This window comes from Calonectris borealis, chromosome 4 (genome assembly GCF_964195595.1).
Source record: "Calonectris borealis chromosome 4, bCalBor7.hap1.2, whole genome shotgun sequence".
Lineage (NCBI taxonomy): Eukaryota > Metazoa > Chordata > Aves > Procellariiformes > Procellariidae > Calonectris > Calonectris borealis.
The window spans coordinates 57,298,509-57,313,384 of record NC_134315.1 but is presented as its reverse complement, the minus strand read 5'-3'; positions in this window follow the sequence as shown (position 1 = coordinate 57,313,384).

The following is a 14,876-nucleotide window of genomic DNA, read 5'->3' as shown; positions in this document are numbered from 1 at the left end:
GATGATTGGTCCATATGGGAAATGAGATAGTGCTAAGAAAATTAAGCAAATACGCAATGGTATTTATTTCTAATGTCATAGCAACAACAATTGCCATTCATCAGGTAATCTTTTCTCCCCGATTTCAAGGAGGAAATCTTGAAAGCTGAGAAGTTGCCCTTTAATTCTGTGAGCAATATGCAGCGTGTGCTGTGCTTGTGGGATTCATATTCAATCACCAGAACCCCCCTATTTCAGGTTTCCGAAGTCAGCAACATTTGAGTTGCTTCAGGTGAAGTGGTGCACTGTACTTGGAGTCAATAGAAGGAACTGCACCTACTGTCTACTATAAAACACCTCTGCTCTTAAAGAAAAACCAGACAAACACAGGAGAGAGGCAGTCTTGCTGTTCACCTGGCAGAGCTCAGGCTGACATGGTGCAAGGGGACCAGCCCGGCCCCGCGCAAGGATGGGGAAGCTGCTGGGGTGAAGGGAAAGGGAGGAGCACACGATGCTCTGCTACGACCCACCCACGGCACAAACCTGAAAAGCTGAAACGCAGTGGCACAAGAATATGATTATGAAAAACAAGATGTCATCACTGTTTCCTTATACTCTTCTCTGTAGGAAATCTTGGTTGACGGGTTTTGTCAGAGGATAACCTTCACGTCTTTCATCTGTGTTTATGCAGCACACAGGACAAGATGACCCAGATCTTGGTGTTGTCTTTGGGCAAAAATACATCAGACCATAATGCTTACTAGTGTGTGTTTTAAACCATACGCTGGACAGCGGGTGAAGAAAGGAGCATCCAGATTTGATCTACTGTCAAACAACTACTCATTCAGGTTTTGATGACTCAACTCTCTGCCGTATGGGCAGCTTCTAGAATATTTTGCAATCAGCTGCAATATTTTCTTACACGTGAGATAAAATGAGCAAAACCAAAATGGTTAAGTAGCCAAACTGAGGAAAAGGGCCTGAGCTTCAAGTTCTGAATTGGAAAGGAAATAGCCTTGAAGATGAGAGATATGCCAAATGAGAGTTTCATTAGGTCAGTTATAAATAAATGCTGTTGAACCAATTGTAAATGTACTGTTGGGCTGCCTGTGGCAAGGCTATGATTTTTCTGAAAGAGGATTTTACATATCCCACAGCTGGCTTGAGTTAGCTTGAAAAGCACCTGACCCTATTTAAATGGGAAGGACAACAATTAACAGGAGGTGGAAAGAGGAGATGCCAGACTAAGTGCTGTACTTTTGATTGTCAAAGTAGTTACCTCAGTCTTTTCAGTGGTTCTCACAGTTGTTCAGGAGATGTGGATTTTTCCTTCTTAAGTATGGTGAATTTCACAGCCTAAGAACTCCTCTAATCAATTTGAGACCTTTCTTCAACCATTGTACTAGGATCTCATCCTTACACTTTCCAACCCTTTTTAAAGAAATCCCCAGATATTTGACCTCTTCAGATTTATTTAACTTACTAATTTTTTTTTTTTAAACAAGCCTAACAAAGACAGTAGCTTGGCTCAGGCTGGTATTAGCAAAGTATCTCATGGATGGTATTGCCAAAGGATTAAGAATAAAGCAGGCATGTGCCATCGCCATGTGCCCCCTCCAAAAAAAAATTATGGTTCATTTAAAATAAATTTATAAATACAGAAGATGTATAATAAAAAAGATGGGGACAAACTTTTTAGCAGGGCCTGTTGCAACAGGACAAAGGGGAATGGTTTTAAACTAAAAGGGGATAGATTTAGACTAGATATAAGGAAGAATTTTTTTTACCATGAGGGTGGTGAAACACTGGCACAGGTTGCCCAGAGAGGTGGTAGATGCCCCATCCCTGGAAACATTCAAGGTCAGGTTGGACGGGGCTCTGAGCAACCTGATCTAGTTGAAGATGTCCCTGTCCACAGCAGGGGGGTTGGACTAGCTGACCTTTAAAGTCCCTTCCAACCTAAACTATTCTATAATTCTGTAAGTTTTATATAAATATAGATATAAATTCTATATAAATATCATATGCCATTCAGAACTTATTTTTATATGTTCATAACTGCTGTGTAGGCTAAAATGTAAGGAAAATGACAGGCAGGATATATTTTCCTATTCAATCAAATTGTAGGACAGCGCAGTATTTTGGTCTCTCCCAGCCCAGATTAGCTGCTACAACTCTGCAACTAAGGACTCTTTTCAGAGAATCTCCATTGCATCCAATTTGCTAAAAGGACTTGAACCCTTTTTACAACAGCCTAGAGGAATGCCTAGTCACTACACTGTCATCTGTCTTAAGGTAAATGAAGATCCTTCCTTCTCTCTTGCTTATTAAAAATCCCCCTCCTGTCAGAAGTTACATGTGGTCCTAAAGAAAACTGCCTGGAGGCACTTGGCTTCTGAACAGCAGCTTAGGTGCTTGCAATAGCATCCTGAAATCTGTCAACACAACTGCATTTTAAAAGAACCACAAACACTCAGAAATAAAGTACATTTCAAGAACACTTGGCTAATGAAACCAGATGCTACTCAAACTGATGCTGTTCCTGAAGTCCTGACAGCTTTCTGGAATACGTGTCCAAGCTCTGGCTGGTTCCCAAAAGATAAACGCCCTTGCACCTGGGCAGTACTCACAGTTTAGTTATGGCTGCTGTCTTCAGAGCAGCTTTGGTTTGTGCTGTCAGCAAAGAAGAGTCAAACGTTTAAACACATCATGCAGTCATAAGATTTGCTGTCTTCACACGAGACATATATACAATACCACATCCGCAAAGGACATGGTTCGTGTTTAGATTCAATGTATCTGGCTTTGCCACTTCTACAGCCTAACAGACTCCAAAAACACAATTATGGTTTTTTTCCTCCATCATTAAAAATCTCAGGTGTTCTAAGCATGACTTGTCTGTATTATTGCTATTTGGAAGGCAATATACTGGTCTATTTGTCTACATGCCTACTTGAACATAGAAATCCTATAACCTTGATCCTGAAAGAGTGCCTCTCTTCAATAAAAGCATCATGCACTTAACTATTACAACAACATCAGGAAGCACTTTTTTTTTTTTACTGTCTAAATGTGCCATATATCCTTTCATTATCCTCAATGAACATGAGGGAAGAAAAGGGTATGCAAGGCAAAAACATGAAGTGTTTGCAACGGGTAATACTGACAGTTCAGTGTCCATAGAAAAGTTGCAAAGTGCATTAATAACCATCTCTACTAAGTGCCATTCAAAATGGGAGCTATCGAAGTTGGGAAATTAAAGGCCCCAAACGAAACCTACTGACCAACCAACTCCTGGATGCCAGGAGTTCTGCATTACAGAACTCTAAATTCTATTGTTGGCATGGTGTGAGGTAAAGCATTGTGTTTTGACACAACTTTTTTTTTATTTACCATGTTATATATTTCTATGATAGATTTCCACAAAACATTATAGGATCAAGATACTCAAAATTTATCATAGGCATCACTTCAGCAGTAAGATATTACATATCAGCTCTGTTGCTCTAGTTTGTAAGGAAGTTCATAAATGCACACCCAGTTTAAAAAAAAAGTTTGTTTTCTCATTAATTTTTATGACAGCACCACTCCATTCCTTGCATTCAGTGGTGTTATAGGGAGGTGGCTGCTAGTTTGAGTGTGAAGATGACGATAACATTATGATTTCCAGGACATCTCTAACATCTTCTGTTATGTCACCAGCTGCCTTACAGTATTGTGTAGGAGTATCTATTGGCTTTATACACCACAAAAAAAAGAACAAAGGTGGTCCTTAACACAGAAATCTTTCAGACTATGTAAGGATGTCCTTGTCAGATCATTGGTGCCAACCAATCTCAATGGACCCCAGATTTAAGAGACCTATCTGTAAAAAAACAGTGACAGGCAGGTGAAAGGCAGGCATCCTCCTATGCCAATCCAGGTGTGGAGATAAAAATTGGAAGGGTCAAAACTTCTGAGAAAACACTTTTCCGACAGCATTCGAGTGACAACAGAGGGGTTGCTTCCCCAGTAACAGCACTGCAGAAAGTCCACGGGCTGAGCTGACAAGCTCCAGCTGTCCTGAGAGAGGGGAAGGCAACAGAGTGCTTGAACTGAGCTGTCCTGGCAGGAACCTGGGCCAATTTCTGCCCCCGCAGGCTACGAGTTGTTTGGCTCAGTGACACACTGCCGCTGTGCTTGTGCGGCTTCGGGTTTGCCTGCGATACCAACGGCAGTCAGCATGGTACAAAGGGCATGTGGGTCCAGTTACCAATTTCCCTTACCTTGCCAAGCATAAGGGCACATTAAATTGTAATGAAGGGGTGGGCATAAATCCTAGGAAGGTTAAAATGACTTTTAGTCATTAGGCTTTAGACTTTAGAAAAGTGAGTTTTGGGGCAATTTCCCTTCAGTCACTTATCTCATGTTAGGTGCAGTGCTTTACCCTTTGATGTAGGGTCTCACACGGAATTGAGAGTTACAGCAGCTTCTGAGAACCCTCGTAATACACATGGCAAGTAGTGTTGAGTGTCTGGTGAATGTCTTCTGATGAAGTTAAGGAAATATTAATACTTGTCCAGTGCCGACCCTTCCTACAAGGAAGCTACAGATTTTGCCCTTCCTTTGGCACAAAAGTCATCCCCAGTGAGTGTATTCCCTGGGAAATTGCTGCAAATTTTTGCTCAAATACAGACTGCTCATCACTTCTTCTATTTCAATGCTTTATCTCTGGGTTGGACTAGATAAGTAATTTTACATCAGAAAAGATCTGCAGGAAAAGCAGATAGCAGAAGGAAAATACTACTTAGCCCTTATAAAAAGGAATCCAAGTACGTATAGTACAACGGAGAATTATTATTTTGTAGATCAGTCTACTTGAGGAGCAACTGGAGAGATCATTAAAATCACCTCTGTAGTTCTTTGATCACTGGTCTTATTTGCATGTCAAAAGAGCAAGTTTGACAGTTTATTGTAATTCTCTACTCCTAACTTGTAGCTGCTGCAGTTTGGTTCCCTGTTATCACATTGCCTCCATCCTGACCTTCCCCAAAACCACAAACTCCTCCTTTTGAACAATTAAAACTACCCTGCAAAGATGAAGCACGTTTATAATTCAGGATTGCTTAAGAGCAAGCTGATAAGATTAACCCAGCAGGCAGCCAAACACCACAGAGCTGCTCGCTCTTTCCCCCCGCCCCCACCAGTGGGACGGGGAGAGAATTGGAAGGGTAAGAGTGAGAAAACTCATGGGTTCAGATAAAGACAGTTTAATAGAACAGAAAAGGAAGGGAAAATAATAATAATGATAATGATAGAATATACAAAACGAATGATGCACAATGCAATTGCTCATCACCCGTGCTGACCAATAACCAAGTAGCGATCGGTACTTCCTGGAACACGCTTACCATTCATATATTGAGTATGACATCACATGGTATGGAATACCCCATTGGCCAGCTGGGCCAGCTGTCCCAGCCATGCTCCCTCCCAGCTTCTTGTGCACCTAGCAGAGCATGGAAGCTGAAAGTCCTTCACTAGTAGGGTACTTAGCAACAACTAAAAACATTGGTGTGTTATCAACATTCTTCTCATACTAAATCCAAAACACAGCACTAGGAAGAAATTTAACTCTATGCCAGCCAAAACCAGGACAATGGCTTAGTAAAAAGACACCTCAGTATCAGGCCTTTCGGTACTGTCATTGAGTTCTCCTCAGTCGAGCTGACCAACACTAAACACTGAGTTCAAAGTGAGACCATGGTGTGCACTTTGAAATTTCTTGTGCGAGTTCCCCTCTCCCATACACACTAAAATTTCTTTCTAGGGCAGTAAACGAGAGTTTAAATTGATCTGCTCACACTTGTACCTCTCTGGGCCTCCCGTTCTATTATTTAAAAAAAAAAAAAAAAAAGAAAGAAAATCCAAACAATCTGGTACTCTGCCTGCAAGTTCAAACAATTCTTGCATTTATTCCATTGAATTTCATCAACAGCTGGGGGGGGCAGCTTGTCAACAACCTTATGCTTCCTTTTCATTCCCCTCATTTCTCCTCTAGTGTCTTAATGAAGCGGTGACAATTGCGCACACTGTGAAAGAAGTCTCGGCAGAGGAACGTGACAGAAGGAAGGAGCTTTTTGGTTGCTGTGGTCCTCTCAGTCTCTCTGCCCCAGGATGCAAAAATCCCTAGTAAAGGAAGGGGCTAAGAGGGCTGAAAGCCACTGGCTCCGCTGTTAGCTAGACTCTGATAGGGAGATCAGTTGATAGGACCGAAGAAAGCAATAGTTTTGGCCCTAGAATACCGTCTCCGCCATCAGCAATGCTTGAAGGAGGTGGTGACTTGTGGGGAGCACGAATGGGAGGGGAAGGAGTTTTGAGTTATGAGTTAAACGGGAACATGGAGCAGCCAGATTTGAAATACCTGGGAGCTACTACCAACTTGCTCCTTTTCCAAAACCAGGCAGAACCTGGCTCTGCGTGTAGAGGCCGAGAAGGCTGCCCTTCAGCCTGCCTGCCGCAGGAGCGGCTGACATGCCCTGCTTTGTTTTCTTTCCTTGCTACTGACAGCCTGATTCCTGCCAAGGACGCCCACCCCACCCAGACATACACAGGGTGCCCTAGGAGCACCACGACATCTAGCTCCAGAAAAACCCAGCCTCTGCTCTAAGGCAGCTGAACTCCAGACAGCAAGACCCTCTGGGCTGTAATAACTGCTAAGCTTTATCTCCCGTTTAATCTGATGAATTTGCTCCGAGTTTCTGCAGTGAGTAGCAAGGAGTGGGAGTGACAGCATTAGGAAGGACTTTCATACCAATATCCTAGATAGCACTTACTGCTTTTAATAGCAATTTTTTTTAAAGGCCTTATTTTCAGACCATGGCTTTTATTAATCAGATAATACATTGACAGATATATCAGAGTGCTCAACAGAGAGGCACAGGTGTTGCATGAAAGAAAGGTTCCTTTCCAGTAGCTTTCCTAGTTGCAAGAGCAGTTGAATCATTTATCTTATTACATATAACTACCTTGGTTTTTTAGTGCTGCTGTAGGTGGGAAGGGGAAAAAAAGTTGTAGCCAGCTGGTTAAGTTTAAATCCAAGTAAAATGGTGGATTTAAAATTTAAAATTTATCTACAATGTGTAGCCCAATTCTCTTAGTAATAAAATCTAATATTTGCTTCAAATCTGCTACTCAATGCCCTGAACCTTCAGCACTATATTTCTTTGGGTGTTCTTAGCAGTTTGGCCTGACCTCAGTTTAGAAGGACCTCAGTAGTAAACCGTCTCTTGTTCCTAATTTCTAAGTGGCTGTTTACATCAAGCTGTCAGTGCCCTTCTGAACAACTAAATCCCACCCCATGGGATTCTGCAAAGCATTGAGGTGCCCAGCTCAAGTTCTCCAATCCAATTAGTGTTATCCTCCACAGTAGTATTCTAAAGGCACATAAACACACGAGTATTTCAGCCTAGTTCATAGCAGTGTCTTAAAACGTGAAACACATTTTACTAGAAGGATGTAAATAGTGAAGCACCAGAAGGTTGAGAGACTTGCCCACAGTCAGAGGACAACCTGGGCAGAGCACAAGCCTGCCAGAGTCAATCTTCTGCAGGCTCTAACCGCTCACACAAGTTAATCCCCAGCAAGGCTTTATTCATGTTTAAAGGAGTGCTTCCAAGGTGGCACTGTCACATACACGAGGCCTCCCCAGCACTTAGACCAGAGAGACAGGAATGCTGGTGGCAGAATAGATATTAAGCTATTTGGGTCCAGGCCTGCCAGATTGCTAAGCTGCGATTACCCCCAGCAGCGTAAGCAAATTTCTGGTGTGCAGTTATATAGTTCTTCCCATTCAATCAGCCCAGTCTTAACGCTGTTTCAGTTTTCCTTCTATTTAAATAAATAAAAACCCCTAAGTTGCACTGGATCATGTTTTTTAAAACCACAAAACAGCTCAAAATAGGCTGTATTCAAACTTAACTAACAAGAGTTGCTTTGGCAGCCTGAAGTTCAAATGCAACAACTATACATGAAAGATTGTTCCTGCCAGCTAAAACTTCTACAGTACCTATGGAAAGCCATCAGCTTCTGGAGTTGCATTTTCAGAAGACTGAAGTCCACAACTTCATCAGAAACGGAACATCACCAAATAATGAAAGTCATCATAATCAACTCTACCGGGCCTATTGTTTATTTATTGTGAATGAGCTGCACACAACACATAATAAGCTATTTTTCTATGCTATGGATACATATGATTTCAACCTATAAGTTGAAGTTCTAGTATTAGCATGGATTCCTGTTTTCTACCTGTATGGAATCTGCCATTAACAATTACAGTTATTTAGTCTCTTGGCACATCAACATTACTTCTGAGTAGCCGTGAGGATTGCTGACAGAGGACAAAAACATTATTATATTTGCCAAACAAGAGACATTTTAATGAGAGCTGAAGCTTAAAGATATTATAACTCAATACCTTCTCTATGAAAGTGCCACCCCCAGCAATGACTAAAGCCTGTTGAACACACAGGTTTTGGCAAACCCAGGTTGGGGGAGGGGGGAAGATACCAAGGATTACCGTGCTTTTTTACAATTCAGAGAGGGGAAGGAAGATGTTTCTTTGACAGGGATAAATAGGATTGCAAGAGGACTTTACAGACTGTGACAATGAAAATGGTTGCCTTCCCATCCCCATCAAGTCACCTGAACATTTGGCTTCTTTCTGCAATAAATGCTTCTACTGTCACTGGAATATTGCTGTTCTGAGAAGTCAGCCTCATGCACAGCTATGCCAGAAAGGCTGATTATAGTTATTTGTGAGAGACATAGTTGATAATTGCTTGAAAAGAAAGCGTTATATAATTTTTTTTTTTTTCCTATTTATGTTCATTGGAACAGTTCAAGAACCTTGCAGATGTTTGTTTTATATTCTTCTGGTGAGGAAATTAGGGAATTTCCTGCAATGACATTTTAATAAGAAGAAATGCAGTCAAGTGTCAGAGTGAGCAGTGAACTATGCTCTCTCTAAAGACGTATGCTGGCATCTAAAACTATTTGTAAATACCTTGAAAATAGAACTACTTTACTTTTACTATTAGATTGCCAGGTCAGGTGAGAAAATTTAAGCCTTTGCTAACAAATTACAATAAAAAGTGTTTCATGCTGTTTAATTAAATAAAATTCACTGATCCTGATGCTGCCTGGTTATTTTTGAATAACCAGTCATATGTAATCGTAATTAAAGACTACCACAACTCATACAGAAGTGGGATTGGTTAAGGTCAAGGATCATTAGCATTTCCCAACTTCTGAGAATTTGATCTTGTACACTTACTCATCCTTTATTTTGGGGCATTTTTAGTATATATATACACACACAGAGACATATCAGTATTTCCTCACAGCTTCCAAGTAGTTTAGCTGTATGAAAAGCAACAAAAAACCTCTTAAAAGGTCCGAGTCAGCAGTTAGGTAAATAATAGTGTCTCCCTCCTTTTCTAAGCATCTTGTTCCTTCCTCCATGCTCCCACATGCTCTTTCCTTATATCCATGGTTCTTTTCTGTTCACATTTTTATCCTCCTCTTCTTCCCTCTTCCTTTCTAGTATAAGGATTCTCATTTCTCCTTCTATGTATCCTCTTGTCCTTTCCTCATTCAGTCTAGGTTTCACACCCCTCTTCCCAAACCTGCAGACTTCTTCACCTTTTCCACAGGCTTTGGCACACAGGTTTAAGCAAGAATTTAGGATTGTTCAAAACATAGTTTCTGGTTTTGACTGCATGGTATCATTTGGCATCTGATTGCATTGTGTGCCTGTTATTTGCACAGTGAACTCTATCAGTTCGGACACCATGTAGATGTGTGGCATACATTGCTGAGGTCACCTGTATAGCCATGACATTGGCAATATCAAGTTATTAGGAATTATATTTATGCAAACAGATTCCCAGTAAAGAAAAAAAAAAAAAATCTAAGTGTTTGTGTAGTAAGACATGATTGTAACTGATGCGAATCAGATACCCATTAATTAGAGCATAATCTGTGGGTAGGCTGCACAATGAAGGACAAGTTACTTCTTTTCTAGCTATATCTCCTCCTGAAGCGACTGCAAGGTCCTCTGCAAAGATCATTTCAGCAGAACTGGGAGTTACACTTGAACAGGAAAAGCAGCAAAATTTGATTGTTCACATACACAGATTGTTAAATTCGCCCCGTAATTTTGAAATATTTCTCCTCCATATTATTCATTAAATTAATGCTAAAGGAACTGGGCTGTTTGAGAGATGACTACACAGTGGATGATACAATGTGTGACACTCATTACAATAATGACAGGTTGAAACAGCAGTAGAGAAAGAAATACAAGGCATCTTGACACATTTTAGCCATATAGTCATTACTTACACCAGAAGAAAATGAAAAGCAATGATGATTACAAGAGCAGTTACAAAGTGCCATTATGTCATTTGGGGGGGGGGGGGGGGGGGGGAAAGTCACTACATCCAAAAGCCAGCCCATTACAAGATTCAAAGAGGGTTTGTGAAATAGAGAGACAATTTCAGACTTGCATTTAGTCAAGTCATTAATCCTTTGACACATGCTTTTGGACCCAGACTTTAAGAGTAGTTATCAAGCAAAAAGACTAAGGAGAAAAAAAAAAAAATCAACTGCAAAGAAGAACTTGTCTTGGTTTGCTTGTTTTTCCACTAGTGACAGAGACTGAACTAAGAATAAAGTTGGGGAACTAAGCAAGTATTCTCACTGAGGAAAGCTGTTTCTGTCAATAGATGGTGCATTTTTATTTATTTATTTTTAAAAGGGTTGCTCCAGTGTCTTGATATTCATATCTGCATTTTCACTGGCTCCTCCCTGTGTAACGAGACATCTGAGCATAGACCTGGGAGCCAAGACCTGATCAATAGTCTCAGTTCTACGCTGATTTCCTCTGCAGGAAGACATCCCTTCTGCACCTTCTCAACCACAAAAGCAGAGACAATAACATCAATCCATCAGTAGGTGAAGCCTATTCCAGTGATTCTTTAATTAGTGTTTATGAAGTGCTCCAAAGGCAAGCTCTCAGAGGGAGAATGAGAGAACCATTATCAGCAGCAGCATCTTTCATTTGACATGCTTATTTAGCACACTAGAAATTATAAGACAGCACTGTTGCAGTTGACCCCAAAGGTAGGGCTTAAAGCGGATGCTCCCCAGCCTATCTTTCTCTCAGTATAATTAATTGCCATCTGGTCTGATCTCAGTTGAGAGCCAGCAATGAGCTACATGCACTAATCCCAATTAATATAATCATACCTGTATGATTAGAAAGTTAAAACAAATGCAAAGAAAAACAAGATTTAACTTGCAGAGAGGCTTTATTCTGCATTTTAAGTATTGGGCAGCCTGATCAGAAACATTCCAATGTCCACAGTGAGTCAATAACGTACATATCAGCCAAACACAGGACTTGCCAGTGTTCATTTATAGTGCAGATAGCTCCAGAGAGGGAGGCAGTAGTTAACAGTTTGACAGGAGTAAAGGCTCACACCGCTCTCATTTACATTTGTAGCTTAGTCTGTTGAGGATGCACTAGGACCTAAACACCACAAGGAACGGGGATACCCCAATACCAAGTGTAACGCAGTGAATAAAACCTGAAGACGCAGTGTGCTGTAATAACTGGTATCCTCTGACAAGAGGCCTAGGAACTTGCCACTGCTAGAGGTCAGATCATTTGGTATTAATCATAGAATCATTTAGGTTGGAAAAGACCTTTAAGATGATCGAACCCAACCGTAAACTTAACACTGCCAAGTCCACCACTAAACCATGTCCCTAAGTGCCACATTTACACGTCTTTTAAATACCTCCAGGGATGGTGACTCAACCACTTCCCTGGGCAGCCTGGTCCAGTGCTTGATAACCCTTTTGATGAAGAAATTGTTCCTAATATCCAATCTGAAGCTCCCTTGGCACACCTTGAGGCCATTTCCTCTCGTCCTATCGCTAGTTACTTGAGAGAAGAGACCAACACCCACCTCGCTACAACCTCCTTTCAGGTAGTTGTAGAGCATGATGAGGTCTCCCCTCAGCCTCCTCTCCTCCAGACTAAACAGTCCCAGTTCCCTCAGCCGCTCCTCATAAGGCTTGTGCTCCAGACCCTTCACCAGCTTCTTTGCCCTTCTCTGGACACGCTCCAGCACCTCCATGTCCTTCTTGTAGTGAGGGGCCCAAAACTGAACACAGGATTCGAGGTGCGGCCTCACCAGTGCCGAGTCCAGGGGCACGATCACCTCCCTACTCCTGCTGGCCACACTGTTTCTGATACAGGCCAGGATGCTGTTGGCCTTCTTGGCCACCTGGGCACACTGCTGGCTCATGTTCAGCCGGCTGTCAACCAGCACCCCCAGGTCCTTTTCCTCTGGGCAGCTTTCCAGCCACTCTTCCCCAAGCCTGTAGTGTTGCATGGGGTTGTTGTGACCCAAGGGCAGGACCCGGCACTTGGCCTTGTTGAACCTCATACAGTTGGCCTCAGCCCATCGATCCAGCCTGTCCAGGTCCCTCTGCAGAGCCTTCCTACCCTCGAGCAGATCAACACTCCCGCCCAGCTTGGTGTCGTCTGCAAAATTACTGAGGGAGCACTCGATCCCCCCATCCAGATCATTGATAAAGATATTGAACAGAACCAGCCCCAATACCAAGCCCTGGGGAACACCACTCGTGACCGGGCGCCAACTGGATTTAACTCCATTCACCACAACTCTTTGGGCCTGGCCGTCCAGCCAGTTTTTTACCCAGTGAAGAGTACACCCGTCCAAGCCATGAGCAGCCAGTTTCTCCGAAGAATACTGTGGGAGACAGCGTCAAAGGCTTTACTGAAGTCCAGGTAGACCCCATCCACTGCCTTTCCCTCATCCACTAGGTGGGTCACCTGGTCATAGAAGGAGATCAGGTTGATCAAGCAGGACCTGCCTTCCATGAACCCATGCTGACTGGGCCTGATCCCCTGGTTGTCCTGTACGTGCTGCGTGATGGTACGCAAGATGATCTCCTCCATAACCTTCCCCGGCACCGAGGTCAGTCTGACAGGCCTGTAGTTCCCCGGAACCAAATGAGCCAAATATGTGAGCAACACAAATTTAGGGTGTGCATGACTCTCTTCCCCCCACCCCTCCTTGCTTCTGTGGTGAGGCAGAGAGACCTTATGCAGGTTGTACCTTCCCAACTTTTCCTTGGCCCTGCTCAGACAACAAGTACTTTGTTAAAACACTTCTTGAAGTTCATTCTCATTAAGTTACCAGCAGAAACACTGACAAAAATGGGGCACTTCAAGCAAACACCTTTAGGAAGACTTCACAGGCTAACAAAGATGTGAAATGAATATGTAGAGAAGTTTCAAAAACGTTATTTTTTTCCCACCCTTTGGCAGTACTCCTCGCATGATCAAATATGCCTTGGGCCTGAAGAAGTCTACAATACAGCTCCGAGACCTCCCATACACGATTTCCTATGACTATAATTTCATCTAGGTATACAAAGGCAAATTGGCATTGACAAGCTACATGTATGAATTACTATGCAATCGTTGGGTAAATAAAAAGAGCAAGAGCAAAAATAAAACAAAGCTTTTGAACTTTATCATCATATAAGCTCACAGTTACAGTAATAATTTGTATATAGTGAACTGAATAGTAAACCGGCCAATATTTGTTGGTACTACCTTTGAATTTAAAGGTATCCAGAAAAAAAAAGTACTAAACCCTATCATTTTCTAATCACACAATGACTGCTTCAGAGCCAAATCACATATACTGGTAAAAAGCAATGACTTTTTCTGTTGCTCAGTGAGAAGATAAGATAGGTGGCTACGTGGAATTCACAGTAGTGTATGAAACTCTATAGCAACAGCAGAAAAACTTAAAAGTCTTGGCATGTGTAAGACTTGGCATAGTTAGGCACCATACCTCTCTGCAATCAGGATTCCTAGCTAACATAGAGAGAAATAATTTTTAAGTCAGCAGTCGGCTGGGACGCCATCGCAGCACTGGCATCGTTAAAGGGAGCAGCAGTAGCATAAGTCAGCTGCAACTGTTTAAATGTCTGCATTTCTAGATTAGTTAGATCAGTTTTACTTGCACATGGAAAACATCACCACTATTTCCAAACAATGTGGTACAACTTAAACAGATATGAATTACGCAAGATATGCAGAGAGTCTGTTCCAAGTGTAAGAAGTGTGCTAACTTTGAAGAAAAATTCTCTGATCACTCCATCCTGAAACTATGCTTTCACTGCTGATTAACATGGTTTAATAACCATAATATTTTTTTTAAACTACTTTAAAAGCTCTTGTTAGCAGGAACATCAAGAAGAGCAAGCTACATCAGCTTTAGTTATGTGTACCCTCTAAATATCTGATATGATAGTAGGACTTCATGCCCCTTCAAAGGCCACACTTACCATTAATAGAAAGAAAACTGCTGAAAGCTGCCCTGGTCCTCCACAGTGGTCAGAAGAAGCCATGGCAATGACAGGGTCATCATTGACTCATAACCTCTAGCACCAGGTAGGAACACAACTCTCTGCTCCGCATGCTTCCTGCACAGAGCATTAAAAGCTTTGTCTTTGACAGTATTCCTGCTTCTTCAGGCAGGTTACTTGAACCATACACCCTCCTTAGGAAAAGGCACCTCTAAAGCACCAAGCAATGCCCAACACTAAAAGTCCTGTTCCCCTGCCCAGCCCGGGGTTATCCCACATGACCCCAGCAGCAGTCCCTCCAGCTGCACCCAATAACCCCCACCCACGCAGCCCAGATTGCTATTAACCCTGCTCTCCACCTGCTGCTTTGAAGCATCACCAGGCAATTCAGTGTATTATACTGGAACCCACAGTATGCTAAAGATAAAGAGGGAGAG